The sequence below is a fragment of the Mus musculus genome, chromosome 2 (assembly GCF_000001635.26).
Source record: "Mus musculus strain C57BL/6J chromosome 2, GRCm38.p6 C57BL/6J".
Classification (NCBI taxonomy): Eukaryota; Metazoa; Chordata; class Mammalia; order Rodentia; family Muridae; genus Mus; species Mus musculus.
The window spans coordinates 167848407-167869404 of record NC_000068.7 but is presented as its reverse complement, the minus strand read 5'-3'; the positions used below and the strand labels follow the sequence as shown (position 1 = coordinate 167869404).

Genomic DNA, 20998 nt, shown 5'->3' with positions numbered 1-20998 from the left:
GAGGTTATAGGGGTAGGGAATATTCATGTGAGTGACATGGCCTAGCCCAGCTCCTTGCTTCCGGGAGACTACCACTCTGCCTGCGTGGAAGGTGACCTCAGCATGGAGGGTGACCAACAGGATCACAGGACAGGGAAATTTGATTTTGGAGAGCCAGGCCCAGGCTGGTCCCAAGCTCACAACCCTTCTACCTCGGCCTCCAAGGCGTTGAGTTGATACACCTGGCTCCTTCATACCTGTCTTGTATGCAGTTCAAGGAATTATTCATTTTTGTGTGTGTTTGTGTGCATGTGCACACATGTGCGTGCATGTATATATGCACACATGCATGCAATGCTTATGCTGTGTGTGTACACGCATGCATGTGTATATGTACGTGTATGTGCATTTGTGTGTTGAATGTGTATCTCCACACAGCATTTACCTCGGTTCTTGGGGAGCCAGCTGTGTGCAGTTCCAGTCGGCAGAGATATGCTGATGCTTGTCAGTCTTTGGGCATCAACATCTGTTCCCTCTCTGCTTGGCAACTGTCCTACCCTCTAGCTGGGGCTCCATGGGACAGCAAGCTGCCTGTGAGCCCAGCACACAGTAGGTCCAAAATGAGTGAGGAGCGCCTGGGGTCAGACTGGCTTGCCCCCCTTCACCCCCTGCTGCATCCTCTCGAAACCCCTCTGGTACTGGCACGCGAGGTCCCTCGTCTCCCATCTCTTCTTCCCATCTCTCTCCATCTCTTCTCATACGTCAGCTGCAGCATAACCTCCTCAGGGAAGGCTTCCCTGAGTACCAAGGCACAGCTGGGTCCCAGCAAGGCGTCCTAATCAGCCCCTAGTCTTTCCTACTGCTTAGACATGTCATGGACTTTCCAACACGCCCATAGAAGCCGGGATTGCTCTAGGTTTTGTTCAGGGTTCGAAAGTAATAGCTCATCCCCCTACCCTAGCTCTTAGCCCAAGATCGTTCAGCAGCACGTTGGCTTCCTACTGATTTGTGCTATTCAATGCACACAGGGGAAGGACAGTGAGGGAATGCCCAGCCGGGGATGGGCAACAGGCACCCAGGGAGATGTCTGAACACACAGGGCCCTGGGTAGCAGATTGGAGGAGGAAACACAAAGCCCTGGGGAAGCTGTGAGTGGGGTCTGGAGCTCAGGAGACAGCTCATATAAGGGGGGTGGCTCTTGTCCTGTGGTCCCGGGACCCTTTTGAAAGGTGAATGATTCCTTCACAAGGGCCATCTAAGACCATCAAAAAAATACAGGTATTTGCTTTATGATTCATACCAGTAGCAAAATTACAGTTATGAAGTAGCAACAAGAATAATGTTATGGTGGGGGGTCACCACCACATGAGGAACTGTGTTAAAGGGTCGCGGCATTAGGAAGGTTGAGAACCGCTGATGTAGATTCTTGAGAACAGAGGGCAGGGCGGTGTAGAGGCTTCAACACAGGGCCCAGTGTCTCCCTGAAGTCTGGTGTTGTCCAACTTCTGAGTCCTGGGCATTTGGGGATGGGGTGGGGACAGCCACATCTATCTGACCTACAAAATCCTGGGTCTCAACCTGGGACTGAGGCTGTCACCAGAAAGTTAAGGATGGGGACACGAGGCTAATGGGGGAAGGCAGCCCTCGCAGGGCCATTCTAGAGCTGGCACTGCCCAGTGGCCACTGAATCCCACAGAGAGTTCCTGGTCCCCGTACACAACACAAAACAACCTCCAAGACATTCTCACCAGGCAGCAGGGACTGGATGGGACAGACCCAGGCTCCATCAAACCCCTAGGTATTACCGAACTTGGGGCTCACAACCTTTGCCTCAACTTAGGTTCAGCCACCGGTCTCAGCCAGTTTTAAAGTAGAAAATAGAAAAAGAGCCTTATTCAGTGTGGTCATATCGGGAAGAGGGACAGAGAGATGTAGTGAGCTCCTGCCCAGCTCATTAATGTGAGGAAGATGGCTGTTGAAGGCACAGATGCTCAGTCACTTCCTGTGTGTCTTGTGTGGCCCTCAGAGCAAAGAGACAGATGTGCTGGTGACTGACGGCCATGAGGTGCTGGCACAGGGCTGGTGGGTGGAGGGATAGAGCAGCCACGGCTGCGGGCATAACCATCCCTGGGTAAACAAACAATTTTCCCTCAAGAAGAGGACCCAGAGAGAAAGAGCACTTTAGTGTGGCCAGCATACCCTCTTGCATTTTTTAATCGACTCCCAGAACTCCCCAGCCAGGAAGCTTTTGTTACACTTTCTTGGGAATATGTGAGGCTGGGATGGAAGATTCTGGAAATTTGCCCCACTGACCCAGGAATCTTGGGGCTTGCCACATCCTGGGAACTTGGGCAGAAGAGGTGAAGGCATTTCTCTAGGAAGCAGTCTGCAGTGGTCAGCACTCCGTTATCAGCCGGCCCTCTCCACAGCTTGGCGTGGGTCCCGCATTCCAGGAGCAAAAGGCCTGTCTGGCTTCCAGCTGGAACCGCCTGGGGGCGGATGGTACTGTGCAATGCACCCACCACATGGAAACGGGCCTGGCTGGGGGACAGACAGAGTATGACATCCTGGAAGTGTGTCCTATACCACCTTGGGATGGGCGGATGTGGCTGTTTACTTCAGAGATGGGCAAGGTAGGCGGTCCCCAGATGGAAACGTGGCTGAGGGGACAGAGGGCAAGTAAAAGACTTCCTAGCATGGGTGGGGGGGTCACACTTCTCCTAGAGCCCAGCAGACTCCCTGCCTCCCTAGGGTCACAGACACTGCCAGACACAACCCTGTTGGCAGGCTGGGCCCGATCTTTCTCCGCTGTTCTGGGCACAGGAAGAGGCATATTTGTCCTGGTGTCCTTTCCTAAATAGGGCCGTCAGTGAACACTCCATCACTACCAAGTGTCCCCCAGGGAGGCAGTGTCATCCTGGATGGCCCATGACATTGGGCCCAGGGTGGATTTGCTTTAATATTTTGCAATGGTCAGATGTGGATGTGCCATTCCCCACCATGGTTGCTGGGAGACAGTCAAATTTCTGTATCTGGCACAAGCCCACAGCCAGGTTCTCTGATTCCTAGACAGGAGGCAAGGGATGGGGTGCAAGTTCATGCGTGGACACCAATACCCTTGATGTAAACTCACTTCCCAGGTGGAAGTCCTGGCCCTGGGGTGTCTGCTGGCTAGGGACTGACTCCCAGACAGTGCCTCAGTGGGTGTCTGTGAAATGGGAGGAGCCACTGCAGGTGTGTCCAGGCTGGACTCTCACACTAGATTCTAACACTACATTCTTATGATGCCTAAGGCAAAAATGAAGATTGGGGACAGTACTGCCTGGCCCTTAAGAGACATGGTCTTCTCAGAGTATGAATCCCAGAAGGGCTTCTTGTGGTCTCACTGGCTAGAGCCAGGTCGCAGGAGATGACTGGCAAGCTCTTCCCTTCATCAGACACACAGCTCCAGGCTCTGCCCAGAGCTCCCCAAGTCTGCCACTTGTCACTATCTAAGATGGACATCTAAGTGTGAAGCCCAGAGAAGACTGTTCGCTAGCCCTGGTGATGCAGCTGGTATGGAAGACCTGGACTCCAGGGCTGGTTCCTGAGGGATTTGCACGCAGCACCCCTAGATGAGTTGCTGAGCATAGACTTACACGCTCTAGTGTGTCTCTGTCTATGCAGGACCAGATCCCCAGAGAAAACAGGCTGAGTCAGTCACAAGCATTGTTTGGGCACATAGACAAAGAAGTCATTTCTTGTTAATCTGTAAGTCAAATCCAGCTGTATCCTGTCTCCTTCTTCTTCTCCTCCCCTGCTTGGCTCTCCCCTCCTTTCTAGTTCTCTCTCTCTCTCTCTCTCTCTCTCTCTCTCTCTCTCTCTCTTTCTCTCCTTACCTTTACTAGTGGCTGTACCTTGGGCCTTGTGACTGCTAGACAAGCCCTCTACAACCAAAGTGTCCCCCCTCCCAGGACCTAGCTTCCCAGCTTCATCCTGGCCAGAGTGTCCTCCCAGACCTCCTACCCCTGATGCTCCCACCCCATTATCTACCACATGAGGGTTCTTTTGTCCCCCCTTTTAAGATTGGGTCTCGTTAGTTGACCAGGCTAGCCTTTAACTTCTGATCCTCTCTCAGTCTCTGTAGCAGCTGGCTCTGTATCCTATAATGTCCTATAATGTTGACAGCTCCACAGGTGTTCAGACGCAGGACCTCTAGTGTGACATGAGGTTCAGCCCACTGGGTGACAATCAGCAAGGACTATGAGGAAAGAGGGAAAGGGAATTGTCTTGTTTTTCATGGATTATTCTGTGTGTGCATGTGTGTGTGTGTGTGTGTGTGTGTGTGTGTGTGTGTGTGTGTTCGCAGGGGCATGTGTGTGCACGTGTATGTGCATGTGGAGGTCAAAGGTCCACATGTGGGTGTGTTCCTCTATCTTTCTCCACCTTAGTTTTTGAGATAGCGACTCTCACTAAACCCACTTGGCTATGGGTTGGCCTGCCAGGGAGCTCTGGGGATTTGTCTGTGTCCAGTCAGGTTTCTATGGCGGCGATAAACACCATAAGCAAGAGCAACTTGAGGAGGAAAGGGTTTGTTTCAGCGCTCAGATCATAGTCCATCCCTGCGGGAACTCAGGCCAGGAACCTGGAGGCAGGAACTGAGCAGAGGCCATGGAGGAGCGCCTCTTACTGGCCTGCTCCCCATAGCTTGCTCAGTTTGCCTTTTTATCCAACCCAGACCCACCTGCCCAGGGGTGGTGCCACCCACAGTGGGCTGGACCCTCCCACATCAATCACTAATTAAAAAGAAAAAAAAAGCCCCCACAGACTTGCCTGCAGGCCAATCATATGGAGGCATTTTCTCAGTTAAGCCAGCTGGGAAATAAGAATTCAGAACACCCGTGGGGTGCTCAAGTATTCAAAACAAAGCTCTCGGGGACACTTCCGATCCAACCCTTAATGGCCTGGCACCGGGCCCCGTGTTTAAACGGAAGTAGAAATGGAGTTTCTATGGGAAATACTTTAATCTGTGACGGTGGCTGAGATGGACCGGAGATGTCCTGTGGGTGAGAGGAAGTGCCTGTGCAGCCTGGCTCCTGTGTGTTCCTCTCTCCCATTTCCCCACTTCCATCTCCACCTCCCTTCCCCTCCTCTCTCCCTCTCCCCTCCCATTGTCTCCTCCCCTCTTCTAATCTCCTCTTCTCCTCCCTTCCTCTCCCCTCTCCTCCCTTCTCCTCTCCTCTCCTCCTTTTCTTTCTTTCCCTGTTTCTCATCTTCAATTCAATGAGGTAAAGACCTGGGCCTCAGATCCATTTCCACTGCATTCTAGAGGTGAGACCCTGGAGAGAGAGAGGTGTTCTCTTCTTGGGCCCCAGTTGCCCATCTGAGAGAGCAGCAGTTTGGTTGGAGGTCTGGATACAGTGCCAGGGATCTCCAAGTCACAGAAAGGTGCATGTCCCCTGTGAGCTATAAACAGGACAATGAACACTGCCCCTGCTTGTCCTGGATCCACTGCAGACCCTGACCAGGAATCGGGGATGAAACTCTAACTACGTCTCCCTTCAATCCGTCTCCCTCAGGACCCAGCCTCAGTCTCGGCTTGGCCAGAGCTCTTCCTCCCAGAATTCCTGTCCCTGACCTTGTTCTCGGCCCCCTCAAGGTCTCTGCAAGGACTAGTCCCTCTGCCTGAAGTGTTTGTTTCTTAGAGGCCCTAGATCAGCTTCCATGTCCTTCCTTGTCGTTCCTGTGGGAGGTAATGTCACCTCAACCAGAAACTCTGTTTCCCTGGCTGACACCTTCTGCCAACCCTTAGGAACAAACACCCTGACCAACTGTGAACTATGCCCACCTCCCGTCCCCTCCTGGTGGCTCCCTTTTCCTGTGTGGGACCAGAGGGGGGTGACACGGCTGCCCCAGCTGGGCACCTTGCACCCAGCCAAGTACAGAGCAGGCTTAGTCCATGCTTACTTCAGAGCAAAGGCACCGAGGGCTGCACGGAGCTTGCAGAGCACCCTGGGATTCCGCGCCCTCTCAATCTGGGTCACCATGCAGGCCGGCGGGCACTCGGCCTCCACGTCTGACACCTGTGGCTTCAGGGCTCCCCAGCGTCAGATGCTGGATTCATTTCTTACCCCCACAGGCCTGAGCAGCATCCCCGTTCCTTCTGCCTGAGGGTGCTGTTTCAGGTGGTGTTTGGTGGTGTTGAGTAGTGGGTGGCATGCAGGGTACATACGCTGCCTTTGGTCCAGGCCAAGGCTGTGCTGAAGTCACGAATTCCGATATAGGAGAGTGCAGCAGAAACTGCTCAGGCTTGTTACATGTCTGACTTTGAACTAAGTTTTGGTGGTTATGTGCTCAGAAACATTTCACAGTTGCTGAATTTTTTTTCACAACCCCACACTCATTTAGGTGGCACCGTGTGGGCTCAGGACCCACGGTGTAGGAAGATAACCCTTCCGGTTCTGCAGAACCTCAGCCGGAAATATCAGAAGGAGGAGGGGCCATTTACCTGCGGCTGTACAGCAGAGAAGTGGCCTGGCTGGCTTCAAACACCAGGGACCCAGATCCTGACCCCAGTTCACTTCCCAGAATTCCTTGCTGGAGACTACCTGAGACTGACAAGTGTCATAATTCTGGGTAGGTAGCCCTTATGACTCCTCAGGGTCCAGAACATGTTGGAAGTGACAAGGGCCAGTGGCACTGCCTGGCAAGATTGAAGCCCACCCAGCTCTGCAGGCTGGTTACTGTGCAGCCTGAGGAAGAGCCTCACCCTCTCTGATCTTCAGTTTCCCAGATGTCCAGTGTGTCCTGGAAATGTCAGTGGGGATGCAGGCTCTGTAAGGAAGGGTGAATGTCTGGCTCTCCGTGGAGCATGGAGTTCTGCTACATTGGGGTGGGGCTGTCCAGCGTCACTCACGTTAGGTGCCAATTAATTATAGGGCCAGCTCCCAGTTCAGATACTGATGTTGCCGTTAGCATCTGTGCGATCAGAGACATATCCGTTCCACAGCACCATTTCTGATTTTTTTTTTATCAAATAACGAACATATACCAGGCTCTACATCATATCAGGGACATTTCTAAGTGTGGGAGACTCACTGATGGACAAGGTCATTCCTCTTCTGAGAACAGGTCAGGCCATTCTCCACGTCCCCAGCATCCAGAAACGCCTGATGACAGATGACAAAGAAACAGCTGAGGAGATGGGTCAGAGGTGAGGCGCTTGCTGAGGGCCTCCATGTAAAGCTAAGCACTAGAGAGGCGGAGACAGGAGGATCATGGGACTTAGCAGTAGCCGCTTAGCCTGCTTGGCACAGTCCAGACAGGTGAGAGACCCTGTCTCAGTGAACAGTGTGGACGAAACCTTAGGAAGGGCACCCAGGCTGACCTTCAGCTTCCACGTGGTCATGCATACACGTGCCTCTTACCTCCCAGCTTAGTCCTTAACCTTGCCACTCCAGTGTTGGGGGCTGGAGGGTTCTCCGTGCTGGGTTATCCTGTGCATAGTAGGGTATTATGTGTGACTTGGTCTGTGCCCTTGAGTTGCCAGAACATCTCCATGGTGGAGATGTTTTCAGACAACCAAAGGTCTTTGGAGGGGGCAGGAGGATCAGCTCTGACAAAACTATGGCCATGTACGTGGTGACATCGTCATGGTACACAGTGGGACACAGGTGATACTCAAGCTGTTCAGAAAACAGAACTGTTACCTGTTCAGGGGACACTGTCTCTGCTTCCCCCTTGGGCAGTTGTCTGCAGAACTGCATACTAGTAGCTCGCTTAGTATACAGTAGGTGCTCGATTCTGAGGATGAAGAGGAGGAGGAGGGAGAAGAGAGGGCAAAGGCTTCTGGGACAGTGTGAAAGCATCGGAGAGGTGAGTGCCCCTGGGACCCTTGGGGGTCCCTGCACCCACAGAGAACACAGGTTTGGTCCCTCAGGGGGAGCTAGCTTAGCCCTCAGCCCTCCTGAATTTGATAATTAAGATGTATAAGTGTTCTGTGGCTGGAAGGCCAGAAGTGACCAGGCCTGGCCTTGCTTGGCTTTGGTGACGTGGTGGCCCTGAGACTATGGCCTTCTTAGGCCCATAAACAAGGAGTTGTGTGCCCCAAACCAGGTCAGCCAGGCGAAGGTCTGCACCATGGCCTCATGTTAAAGCCTCATTGTCAGAAGAGGGCTCTCCAGTGCTGGGCAGCAAGGCTGCAGAAGGCACCTCATTCCCAAGAGGCCACTGTCATCTCCCTCTCTCCCCACAGCCTGTACTTTATTAATCCCCTGCTGTATACAGGGCCAGCCAAAGCCTTTTCCATAATGTCCCCTTCCGCATCATGACTGGGGCTCTCTCTCTTGACCAGATGAGAGGCTTTGACACTGTCATCTCCAGGTCTGGGCAATGCTCCCAGGCTCCCAGAGGTAAGCCACCGGTCACCAGGACACAGCTAAGTAGAGTGGAGGACTGGAGTCCTCTACTCTGGCCCTGGCTCTCTTTTCCATGTCCGCCTAGCTTTCTCTGTTGTATTGCCTGTGGTCTCGGTCTGATTCTTCCTCTGTCTCCCCGCCCACCCCATTATCCACACCCTCTCTGCCTCCCTCTTCTCTCTCCATGTTCCTTCCTCTCAGCCTGTCTCTTCTGCCCCCTCCATCCCCGGTTCTCTGGATGGCCCCACCTTGCCTCTGCTGCACTCAGTCTTTGTCCTGACGCCAGCACATTATGTCCCTGGTCTGGTCAGAGCCTGACGTCAGGCAGGGCCTGGCGGGCAGCCATGGACACTGCTGCTGCTGTTGCTGCTGCCGGGCAGGCAGAAGAGCTAGGTTCCTGGTCCCCCAGCAGTGGCTGGTCCTCCACCTCAGCCTCAGCCTGCCCTGAAGAGGACAGTGCTCAGTGGCTGCCTTGCCTGTAAGTGGAGCTGCAGGCTGCTGGCTTTTTCTTTCTCTTCCTTGGACCCCCAGCTACACAAACAGCTCCTGCTGCTGCCAGGCCCAGAGAATGGATCTCACAGGGTCCAGTCCTGGCTGTGTGGCATTAGGCAAGTCACACAGCTTCTCTGAGCCTCTGTTCTGTGTAAGAAATGAGGCAGGCTAGGCAGTTCACCAAGCGGCTGGCTGGTGTCTGAAGGCCTGGCAAGCATGGGTTTAAACCATTGCCTGTCAAAGCCTTGCTTCTCCAGGAGAGGATGGCCAGCTGAGCTAGGAGAAACTGAGGTCATAGTGACAGGGCTCAGATGGCCATTGGCCATTGGCCATCTGTGCAGGCCTCAACGGTCCCAGGCAGAAGGGAGCCCTTTCCAAACTCCAAACAGGGTCCTGCTGAATGGGACATCCCAAGTCCAGCCTCTGGTCTCAGCCTGCCATAGGCTAAGTAAGTGGGGTTTTTAGAAAGGCCTTGTTTTTAAGTCACACACACACGTGTGTGTGTGTGTGTGTGTGTGTGTATGTGTGTGTGTGTGTGTGCAAGTGTGAGTACAGATTCCCCACCCCCACCCCGTAAAGAGTTACAGGCAGTAGTGAGTCTCCTGATCTGGATTCTGGGAATGGTACTTGGGACCTCTGGAAGAGCTAGAAGCACTTTTAACTGCTGAGCCATCTCTCCAGCCTCCAAATGCGTGCTTTGAAAAATGCAGCGTCTCTCGCTCACATCCCCACGTGTTTCTGAAGCAGCCGTGGCTCCGCTGAAGAGCGCTGAGGCCCCTGATGACATCATCAGGAAGCTGAAGCTGCCTGGTGGTGAGGTAGCATCAGGTTCAGACTTGGGTCTCACATAGCCAGCGGCTTTGTGTCCCAAGTCTGTCGGGGTGAGTTTTGGGGGGTGAAAAAGGAGTAGACCCTAGGAGGACAGACAGAGCCATGCTCTCCAGGGGGCCCAGGTCTCAGTGTGATGATCCGTCCTATCCTGCACACTTCCTTCCTGTGTCTAGTTCTTATTTGAAGCACGAGAGAAACAGACAAGTCCCAGAGAAACAGACAAGTCCCAGAGGATAAACTGGGCAACCCAGAAACATACTCTACAGCTTTCATGGAAATGTGGCTTAGTAACGTGTGTGCACCCGTGTGTTTATGTGTGTGTATGTATGTGTGTGTGTGCATGTGTATGTATATGTATATGTGAGTGTCTGTATGTGAGCATATATGTATGTGTGTGTTTAGGGGTATACATGTGTGTATGTGTGAGTGAATGTATATATGTGTATATGTGTGGGCAGGTGTGTGTGTGTTGTATGGGAGCATTTGTGTGCAGCTTCGCCTGTGCACACCTCATAGAGAGATGAGGAGGACCTGTGTGCCCTGCTCTCACTCCCTCTGCTGTGTTTCCTTTAAGACAGGGTCACTCACTGAGCCTAGAGTTAGGTTGGTGGCCAGGAAGCCCCAGGGATCCTCCTGTCCCCACTCCCCATGGCATCAGGGTTAGAGGCAAGGGAGTGACCATACCTTCTGTTAATGTAGGTTCTGGATATTTGAACGCAGGTCCTTGTGCTTGCTCAGCCAGCACCGTTTCCTACGTTTCCTACGGAGCCGTGGATTTGATCTTCCTGTGGCTTTCATTTGCATTTTTCACGAAAGCAAAGCGGGGGCCTTCCTATAGCTTTATCCTAGGATGCCTTCACCTGCCAATATTGTTTGGACCCGTTAAGGGTCTGGAGATGTCCTGTGCGAGCCAAGCCTCCTTCTGCCCCAGGCTCTGCTTTTCCTTCCTGCTAATGAAGTTGTCAAGTTCTTTCTCCGTCAGTCAGACACATGGTTCTCCAGGACCCGACTCCATCTCCTCTACACTTTGTTGCTGCTTTTGAGCCCCTCCCTATGACAATATAAAAAGAGGGGGGAGCAGAAGGAAGCCAGGCTCAGCCATCATCTCACTCCCTCTTCTGCAGGCCGGGAAGCATCCTGGCACCCCTCTCCCTGATGTGGAAGCGCTGTTCCAGCACGGAAGTCTGTGACGTTTGTGTGTGTGGTGTGGTTGTTGTCACGGGAGGCAGCGGCAGCCATGTCACTCTCCACAGACACATGGTAGGTCTGAGGAAATGAATGGATGAGCGTGTAGGTTTTCCAAAGAGTTCTCCAGCCTACGACTGCCCAGAGAGCTGCCTCCAGCTTCTCATTCTGATGCCTGTGCTGGAGACACCACAATAAACATCGTTTTGAAGTCGACCAGAAGCCTCTTTTGCTGCACAGATTTTTAATAAATTCCTTATGATCCGCTGCGCCCCAGCCCTCTGGCCAGCTGACTTGTCCCTGTCTCTACTCCCCATTGTTTCCTAGGACAAGTCCAGATTTACTGTCGGTCGCCCTTGACATCATGTTTTTCCAGAGAAGCTTGAGTAAATAATTGTCCCCTCCCCCACCCCAACCCCAAAGCACTGGGGTCACGAACCTGGGTATAATGCTGGCCTCTCTGGCCACCTAGCTAAGGATGGCCTGTGCCACACCTGTTCCTACCTGTGGTGGTTTGTACATGCTCGACCCAGGGACTGGCACTATTAGAAGGTGTGTCCTTATTGGAGTAGGTGTGTCACTGTGATCGTGAGCTTTAAGACCCTCATCCTAGTTGCCTGGAAGCCAGTATTCTGCTAGCAGCCTTCAGATGAAGATGTAGAACTCTCAGCTCTTCCTGCACCATTCCTGTCTGGATGCTGCCATGCTCCCACCTTGATGATACTGGACTGAACCTCTGAACTTGTAAGCCAGGCTCAATGAAATGTCGCCTTTTATAAGACTTGCCTTGCTCATGGTGTCTGTTCACAGCAGTAAAACCCTGAGACACTACCCTAGGGCCTTTGCCCTGGCTGATCCATCTGCCTGCAGCCTGCTTCCCGTGGAGAACTGCTGGGCTCACACCGTTACTTTCTCTGGATCTCTGTTCTCCTTCTCAGGGAGGACTTACCGGCATCTTGACACCAGTTACACGGCTTCTTTTTTTCTGTGACCATTGCTCTCATCTGCTCTTATCGTTTTGAAGTCGACCAGAAGCCTTGCTGTGCTGTGTTAATATGCAGGAGCTTTCTTTTTACTGTGCTTTGCTCCAACGAGGGCCTGAGGACTTTTCTCTCCTATGGAAGAAGACCCAACCAATAGACAAAGCCAGGCCTGGAGCCTTGAAGGAGCTAGAACTTCATTTCTGGAGAGAAATGGCCTCTACCCACGCACTGTAGTTTCTGAACACCCGTGCAAGCCTGGGCTCCCAGCCACTGGAGGCACTGATGTTGTGGTCTGGGCCCTGGCTCTCCCTTATCCTTGCAGAACTAGGTGACATAAACATGCCAGCCCTCTCTGTGCTGTTCTCTGACTTGAGCTGAGGAGAGGTTCACCCCGGTCCAGGAAGGTGCTGGAATCCTTCCTGCATTCCTGTGCAGGCCCAGCCAGGCCTTTACCTGGAGAGCTGACCTTTGCCCCACTTCCTAGCCTCCAGCATCTGGCCCACGCAGAGGGAGTTTCCCTGCCCTGAGAGATGCCAGAAGACTTATTTTCCCAGCGTCCCTTGCGTCGTGGGTACGTGCACCGAAAGGTTTTGCCAGTCTGGAATCCTCACCAGAGACATTTAGCTATGGGAGGGCTGCAGAAAGGCCCAGGGGAGGCCACCCAACCTCAGGGGACTGTAAAGTGGACACTGGATGGAAGTGTCACTTAAGTTGTCAGGTCAGAGCATGGAGACAGTGACATGCCAGGTTCAGCTACTTGCTCCGACAGGACAGTGAGAGACAGAATCATGCTGAGGAGCATAGACATCAGATAAACAGCCCCAGTGACCCCCAAATCCATCTTTGGGGCCCCAACACAAGGTGTAGGTTTAAAAGAGGGAAAGAGGTTGCAAAGCTAAGCAGTTCCAGTCAGGGAGTGGCCCCATCAACCGTTTACTGTTTTCTTTTAAGACACGGTGTTCTGTCTGGCAATGTCGGCCCACGTCTTTAGTCACAGCACCTGGAAGGCAGAGGCAAGCGGATCTCTGTGAGTTTGAGGCCAGCCTGATCTACAAACCGAGTTCCAGGACAGATAGGGATGTTACCTAGAGAAAGCCTGTCTTTAAAAACAAACTAAAAACAAATAAACAAAAGGACAGAGTTTTCTGTAGTTCAGGTTGGCCTTGAACTGTCTGTAGCCGAGGACAACCTTGAACTTCTGCTTATCCTGCTCCTGCTCCTGCTCCTGCTCCTGCTCCTGCTCCTCCTCCTCCTCCTCCTCCTCCCCATGCTCCTCCTCCTCCCCATCCCCGATCCCCTCCCCTGCAGGATTGGCAGGCATAAACCTTCTATAGAACTAGGCCTCCCTGCTGGCCACTCCCCAGCTCCACTGGACTCTGGTTACCTTTGTTTGGCTCCAGCCTCTGCTGAGAAATGGTCTGACTGTTGTCAGGACCGGAGGACTAGGTGAACTTTCCCAGAGTCCAGCTCCCCTCTGGCAGGAACTAGGGCCAGCTTGGCCTCTCTTCACTGTGCATGGGGTTCCTAGAAGGTAAAGCTTCTCTGAGACGTCTGCCACGAAAGGGGAGCTGTAGTGAGAATTTTGGTTTTGTTGAAAAACACGGAAATTTTATGGGGCTGGGTTTCAGCATTACCCAGGTGTGGGATACAGGCTGCTTGTCCACAGCTGCTGACTGTACTTCCATTGTGTGCTCGCAGGGCTGTGATTTTGCCTTATGCAGATAGTGTGCCGTTTCTGCAATTGTGTGACGTTTGAAACTCTAAGGACTTTTCAGAGGGCCTATAAATGTTAGGGCCCCGAGAGGCAGGGTGGGCTGTTGGTTGCCATTGGTTGAGGTTTGTTAAGGAGCCCTGTACAAAGAAGAAAGAAGAAATTAGATATCCTGACATTGAAGACTAAACTTGCCCCTAAGGAACTCAATGCCCCGCCGCTCATCAGCAGGAATTAGTCTAACAATACTGGTACCCCCTCTCCCCTCTAGCCTTCTTTCTGTCTTACTTAGTGTTAGGGGTTGAAAGGGTGGAGAAGGGTAGAAGAAAGAAGATCCTACAAAGCAGCCAAAGACTAGTTACAGGGAGCAACACAGCATCCCTGCTAAGATTATACTTACAAGAGCAGAAGATAGAACCCTGTGCCCTGTGGATGGAGGTGTTCACAGAGAGGTCTCCCCTGGATCCAGCTGGTAGCTGAGTCTCCCTCAGGTTCTGTCAGCCAACAACAACCTTTCCCAACACCCCTCCCTGTGAACTAGTTAGGTGGTGGATTTGGTCATCTCCAAGGCACTGACAGACACTGGGTCATCACGGGCGGGCAGCTTTGAGATGGTTTGTGTCCTCTGGTTACCAAGTTCTTCCTCTGGGGTCCCCTGCAGAGGAAATTATCACTGAGGGTGAAGACTGCACAATGGAATTCATTACAGCTACCTGCACACCCCACATGGGTAACTGTCATGGTAAAGACAGATCTTCACAGTGTAACAGCAAAACACAGGACTCAGGTCACCACTCAGTCAGAAAATCCCCAATAAATAGATGAAATGAACCCTGCTCCTCTCTTCCATAAAGTGGAGGAGCGGTACCTGGGCTGGCAGAATGGCTTCATGAGTTCATTAGGTACTGGCCACCCTTTTCTCTATTGCTCCTCTTTGGCCCAAGATAGTCACACAGATTCTAGCCATCACATCTGCTTTCCAAACAACCAGAAGGAAGTTGGTAGGAAGAGACACCCTTCTCTATAGACATGTCTTAGCAGTTACTCAGATGCTATTGCCCAGAATTTAGTCACATGGCCACACATAGCTGCAAGGGAGTCAGGAAAGTGTAGTGTTCCCCACCCCATCCCACCCCCTGCCTCCGACTGACCCATAATCTAGCAAAAGTTTGGGATTCCTATTGTGAAAGAAGAGAGAGAGAGAGACAGACAGACAGACAGACAGAGACAGAGACAGAAACAGAGACAGAGACAGAGACAGAGAGAGAGCAAAGCAGCAGGGAGGGACAGCAGGGACCTTAATAAAATTAGTAACAATGAAAACAACAATCTAAGAAGAGTCTTCAGTCACAGGGTACCACTGTACAATGTGGGGAACAGAAGAAGGGCTTGGAGATCCATATAAACATGATTGTAACTTTCTAATAAAATTTCAAAATAGGGTCTGGACAGAGGGTGGCTCAGTGGTAAGAACACTGGCTGCTGTTATAGAGGCTCCGAGTTGACTTTCCAGCACCCAGGTGTCAGCTCACAGCCTTCTGAAACTCCCTCTAGTCCCAGGGGACCTGCTGCTCTCTCTGGCCTCTGGAGACATCAGGCACACATGCAGCACACAGACACACAAGCAGGCAAAACACCCCAAACACATAAGAAAAATTTTTAAAGTTTTTAAATTCAAACTGGAGAAGGTGACTCAAGGTAAAACTGGCCTTTAAGGGACACAATATGATTTGTTTTGTTTTGTTTTGTTTTCCCTGCTTTTATTTTACAAAGTGTCTTTTGAAGATGTGTTTGTTACTCATGTATTTTGCGGATTTTCACTAATTGGATAAACTTAATTTTCCAAAGGAAAGGACTCCCTGTCTCAAAAAAGAAAGAAGAAAAGATGGAATGGAGGGGGAGGGCACAGAAATGGTCGGCAATGACCTGACCACTCCGGTGCGGTTCATGCTGAGAGCTCTGTCCTACAGTGAGCTGGGGCAGCCATATGGGAAGTGCCTGTGCTGTGGCACTTGCCCAAGAAGCAGGTCTTCCCGGGAGTGGTGCTGGAGAGGGTGACCCATGATGCTTTGCAGCTTCCGTGCCCAGAACAGTGAGCTTTAAACCTAAGGGCTCAGCCCAGGCCATTTTGTCCCCAGGGACTTTCAGCAACATTTGGAGGCTGAACTGGTCCTGACTGCGTGAACTGGGGAAGCTGCTGAGGCGGTGCCGGACATCCATGCCTGAGGACATGTGTGGGCATTTCCCCAGGATAGTACAGCGTCCCCATCTCACCCCTACAGACCTGGCACAGACCTCGCCTGTGCCTCCTCCCCCTTCTCACTGTGGCCCTGTGTCAGAGGTGGGGACAGTGTCTGTCTGCACCAGGGAACTGGAGGAAGTCTGGCCGCAGGGCAGGCACTGTTCTGAGTGCCCATATGGGCCCACACATTTGTTGACGGCTTGATTAACATCCCTGGGTCACAGGTGAAGAAAGAGAGGCCCTAGGGCTAACCGGAGTCTGACCAGCTGGACCCCAGCACCCAAACAGTCAGAGTTACTGAAGAGCCAGGCTCCCTGAACCCTAGATCCTGACCTCACACTGCGCTTGGAGCTTAGACGGAACCTTGGCTTTTCCTTCTCTGCTGTGTGGCATTGGCTCAGTGACTTGACCTCCCTGGGCTCTGTAAAGGGGCGGTGGGCTTGGTTCCCACCTCAGAGGACAGCCAGGAAGACTCAGGCCTCTGGGTGTGGGTGCTCAGTCAGTGCTGGCTTTATTTGACTCTGAGCCCATAGAGGGACCATCCCAGCTGCTCAGTCTTGAGCACAGCAGCAGCGGACTGACCAAAGAAGCTTCTAGAGATGGGGCCCAGCTTGAGCCAAGCACCCGGATAAGTCTGCTTTGCGTCCCTCCCTGACAGGGCCCCTAGGCTCCTTTCTCTACATCTGCAGGGCAGATCAGTGCTGGTTCAGGGGCCCTCCTGCCTTACCAGTACTGGGGAGAAAGGGGCAGGGCAGCCGAGACCAGAACCCAGGACAAGGCCTGGACCGCTGCCCGCCAGCCTTGGAGACGGTCCCACAGTGACCAAGGTCCACTGGTGACATTGAGGTTGTTTGTGTGACTGTGTTCCATTTGTCTTAACAGTGCCGTTCAGCATGAAAACAGCTCAGTGACATGACTTATGACCCTGGCTGAGGACGCCTGGGCACGGCAGGGGCCCTGGCAGGAGCCCTGGCAGGGACATGGACTCAGAATTAAAGGACAACAGCGAGTACTTGAACTTCATGTAGATTGGGTGAAAATAAGATTCAGACCATGCAGATGGGTAGGGTCATTCATTCACTCACTGTTAATTCATTCATTCCTTCCTATGACAATTCTCTGCCGGGTACTGAGGGAACAGGGACATAACAGATTGACTGCGCCTTCCTGGGACCAGAAGGGACACAGACCCAGCCTTACACAGTCACCCATCTTGGAACACAGGCAGCCGTGAGCTCTAGCATTTACTGAGTGCCTACTGTGTGCCTGGGGAAGGTGCTAGATGAGATGAGCAGGATAGTGTGATGTCTGCCCCTAAGAGGTGGGCACCCGGGAGAGGGGATGGAGTCACAGATAATAGCGGCCCTGAGAGGGGAGCATGGTCCCAGGTAGGCAGGGAGGGCTTCCCCGGAGGATGAGGAAACACCAGGAGCTGGTTAAGTGAATGCCATGGGTAACGGTCAGAACACGACCAGGGGGTGTGGGGAGGAGAGACACTGATGCCTTGGAAGAAAGTTGGGGATCCCCTGAAGAAGATGAGGCTACAGAGGAGGCAGGGGGTGTGCAGGGGATATGGTGGGCAGGTCTATCTTTCTCTCTGTGTCATTCTGTCTGTCAGTGTCTAAGTTTCTCCTTCCCTGCTCATTTCCTACATCCCTTCTCCTTCATAAGATGTCAGCAAGCGACAAGGTACTGGGAAAACCCAGGGCAGCAGCAGGCAGGAAGCGAGGTCAGGGCACAAGGGCAGCAGAGCCCAGGACAGGCGGTAACTGAACATTCTGTTTTGGAAAGACAGGACTGGTCAGGGGCGAAGGTGGCTGACCAAGAAACCTGACACCCTGGCAGGCTTTATGCTGGCCACAGCTCTGGCCCTCCACCCTGCAGCTTGGTTGAATCTTCCCAGGAGAGGCAAGGGGGGCGGGCGACAAAGGGACAGAATGGGAGCCTGTGGGACAGCACACTGTGGCCGGAACAGGAAGCCCTTGCTTATCTCGCTGGGCTCCTCCACACTCTCACCAACTAGTTAGCACTTATTGAGTGCCTGACAGGGTATTTGTGATTTAAAACCAAGGATTCAGCCGGTCTGCCCAAGGTGGGGCTGGCTCTGCAGACCGCTGGCTCCATGGCCACGTACAAGGACTCTGCCTCTTTATGTCTGAGAAGGAGGAGCACACCCCTCCTCCACTTTGGTAAAGATGAATGATGGTCAATGCTTGCATGAGCTTGAATCATTCCAGCACACAGGAAGTACTCAATAAAACACAAGCCTGGGCTACTGACAGCGGAGATGGGCAAGCCCAGGATGTTGGAGACCTTGGGGCCACCTGGCACTCCACTCCTCCTGGCTGTGACCTTGGTCAGGATGGCTCACCTCATTGGGGTACCTTTTCCTTGCTTGAAAGCAACTCTGGCCTGGAATTGAGCTGTGTAGAGACATTATGAGTCCTCTATCCTATGACTATTGTCTCAGAGGGGAAACTGAGGACCAAGGAGAGAAAGTGGCTCTCTAGGACACCAGGACTTTATCCATTTTCTCCTGATTTTAACCAAACTCCTGTCACATCCTATCACCCCAGAAGAGCCAGCCCTGGTTTTTGGATACTTTTGGTCATGGCCACTCAGAAAGTATGAGAGGACCTATAGGAGTGTCCTGGGCCCCAAAGCCTAAGTGCTTTGTCTAGCTGTGTGACACTAACCATGCAATCTCCCTCCCTGAGTTTTGATTCCCACCTGTAGAGTAGATGCCATCATCAAAATGTCCACCCGGGTGATATACAGAACTCAAGAGCCAAGTCTGGGCAGATACTCAGAGTCCAGAGAAGCTGCCACCATGGGGAAAGGACTGCATAAGCCCCCCCCCCCCAAGCTATCCTAGGCTCTGCAAAGCCAACAGGGATTCCTTGTAGGTAAGGGGCTAGGAGCTTGAAGGCAAACCGGTGCCACCTTTGTAAGACACAGTTCTAGACTATACAGCACTATTCTTTGTTCTCGATGGGGCACAGACGTGATCACACCTGCCTGCATGGTGAATGTGACTCTGTGAATATCAAGGGCCAGGATTCCCTCCAGGTACCTCGGTGAGGCCTGAGGACGAGGGCACTGCTGTCTAAGGAATGGAGAAGGGATTGTTGGCTCAGTCACAGACAGACACATTTATAAGGCCAGGGACCAGATGGGGGAGGGGGAGAAGAATGTGGACCTAAAACTGGGTGGGAGTGTCAGGAAGTGAGGTCCATGATTGTACAGGGCCTGGGAGGTGGGGGACAACTGTGGGGCACCCTGTCTGCTCAGACAGCTTGGCAAGACGGAGGCTCACAGGCTGGTGAGATAGATGGCTCAGTGGGTTAAAGTGCTTGCCTCTAGGTCTGACTGAATTCAATCCCTGGAAATGACACGGTGAAAGGAGAACCGATTTGTCAAAGTTATCCTGTGACCACCACAGGAACGCAGTGGAACATGTGCGCGCATGCGTAATATGCCCACAGGCATGGTGCAAACACAGCATACCATATACACACATTGTGTATGCATACATATGGCATGCACTTACATATCATTCACACATACGTTATTTGTGCATGCACCCACACAGACACCACACACACACACACACACACACACACACACACTTTCCCGCACTGATGGTAAAGTGCTCAGAACTGCGAAGCCACCTGGATTTCTTTATTTCTATCACCTTCAGCCCAGCAGCACTTGACAGAACCTCCCTGTGCCCCACTCACTCCAGCCCTAGCCTTGATTCTCCACATGCACAAGAGGGCTTCTGCCTTCTGCTCAGAACTCTCCATGGCTCCCACCTACTGCAGAGACAGACCCAACAAGCCCTCCTTTGAAAAGGCACACACCCCTGCCTCACTTCCATCTTCGTGTACATGGCCCCAGCCACACCACCTCTCCTCTGTTCTCTTCACATATTCAGGGCAGGATGGAGCCCCAGGGCCTTGGCACTTGCTGGTTCAAATGCTACTCACAGAGCCTCCTCCTGCCCTTCATGCTTACCCTGGCTGAGCTGAGCCTCTCTCACCCCAGTCCTCTCTTGGATAACCTCTCCTCAGCAGCCATCGCTGTCTGAAGCAGGAGGGGTCTAGTTCACCTGCTTACTCATGCGTTACCTTAGGTGTTGATGTCCCCACCGGCACGAGTGAGCACAGAAGGCCAGGGACAGAGGCAGCACTGTTTCTGAGCCTCACTTTCCCCATTTGAGCTGGCTCTCCTCCCCCTAAGGCCATTACAGTCCCATGAGCTCACACCTCTGGAGAGCATGGCCCCCAGTGGGAAGCAGGTCACCTCTGGCTCCTTCCAAGTCCAGTAGCAGGTCTGCTGTTATTTTTAACCATGGCTCTGGTGGGCTGGGCACACTCTGGCTCCTAAGGCTGCAGTACAGGGAGGTCTCTCAGCAGCCTCCGAGGCTCACTGCGCTAGGGGACCCTGGTGTGGAGACTTCAGGGAGGCTGCCTAGCACCCAGATCTGACTGCTCACTTTTATTCTAAATCAGGCTATGTTACCATGGCTATTTCTATGCTGAGCACTGGCCTATCCCAGACAGTGCCACCCTGGGCACTGTCCCTAGCAGCCTAGTTCCTGAGTGTCCACCTCCCCGACTCCACAGTATTTTTAAACCCTGCCCTAGGCTATCCTTCTTGCCACATTCCTTTGGACTGGGTTGGGCTGTACCAGTCATTCCAGCCAGGGGGCTCAGCCTGGTGAGCAGAGGGATCTAACAGAATTCCAGGACTTGCAGGCTGACTGTGTGCTGGCCTCACATGGGAGAAAGGCCCCCCCCAGAGCGTGACCCCAAGGTGCTTACTGTCTGACAGTGACAGTGTCCAGTCTGGAGACAGGGGCTGAGATGATAGTTGAACTGTCCACACAGCCTTCTGACTTCTGTGACTGAGAGGGCATCCCGAGACTCCAGGGAAGGGTGAGGACTGGGGCAACTGCCAGCTCCTGCCCCAACTGACAGGCAGTAGTAGCCTTGGGGCTAGGAGGTACTGGGCCCACAGTTCAGAGAATCTGCAAACCTAGACAAGGGCACAGGTGGGGGTTGTGGGCAACACTGCCAACCAAGCTACAGCCCCAATGCTTAATACTTGAGATGTTCTGAGAGCCAAACAACATTCTTGCATGATGCGGGCTCAGTCCAGAGCCTTGTCCCACACC

General features: G+C 52.8%; 2 long non-coding RNA genes across 2 annotated transcripts in view; one reads left to right on the top strand and one right to left on the bottom strand.

The window, feature by feature from the left end:
* Positions 1 to 11105, top strand: part of Gm33033 — a 19332-nt gene extending 8227 nt beyond the window's left edge. The window contains exon 2 of the long non-coding RNA XR_003954119.1: positions 6367 to 11105. This is a non-coding gene — a long non-coding RNA (predicted gene, 33033). The remainder of the gene's footprint in view (positions 1 to 6366) is intronic.
* Positions 1424 to 20998, bottom strand: Gm32845. The gene is made up of 8 exons (XR_375289.3): positions 20646 to 20998; positions 13978 to 14232; positions 13501 to 13717; positions 13251 to 13390; positions 11833 to 12866; positions 10383 to 11063; positions 7057 to 7127; positions 1424 to 2520 (listed from the first exon to the last, which is right to left on the bottom strand). It is a non-coding gene; the product is annotated as a predicted gene, 32845 (long non-coding RNA).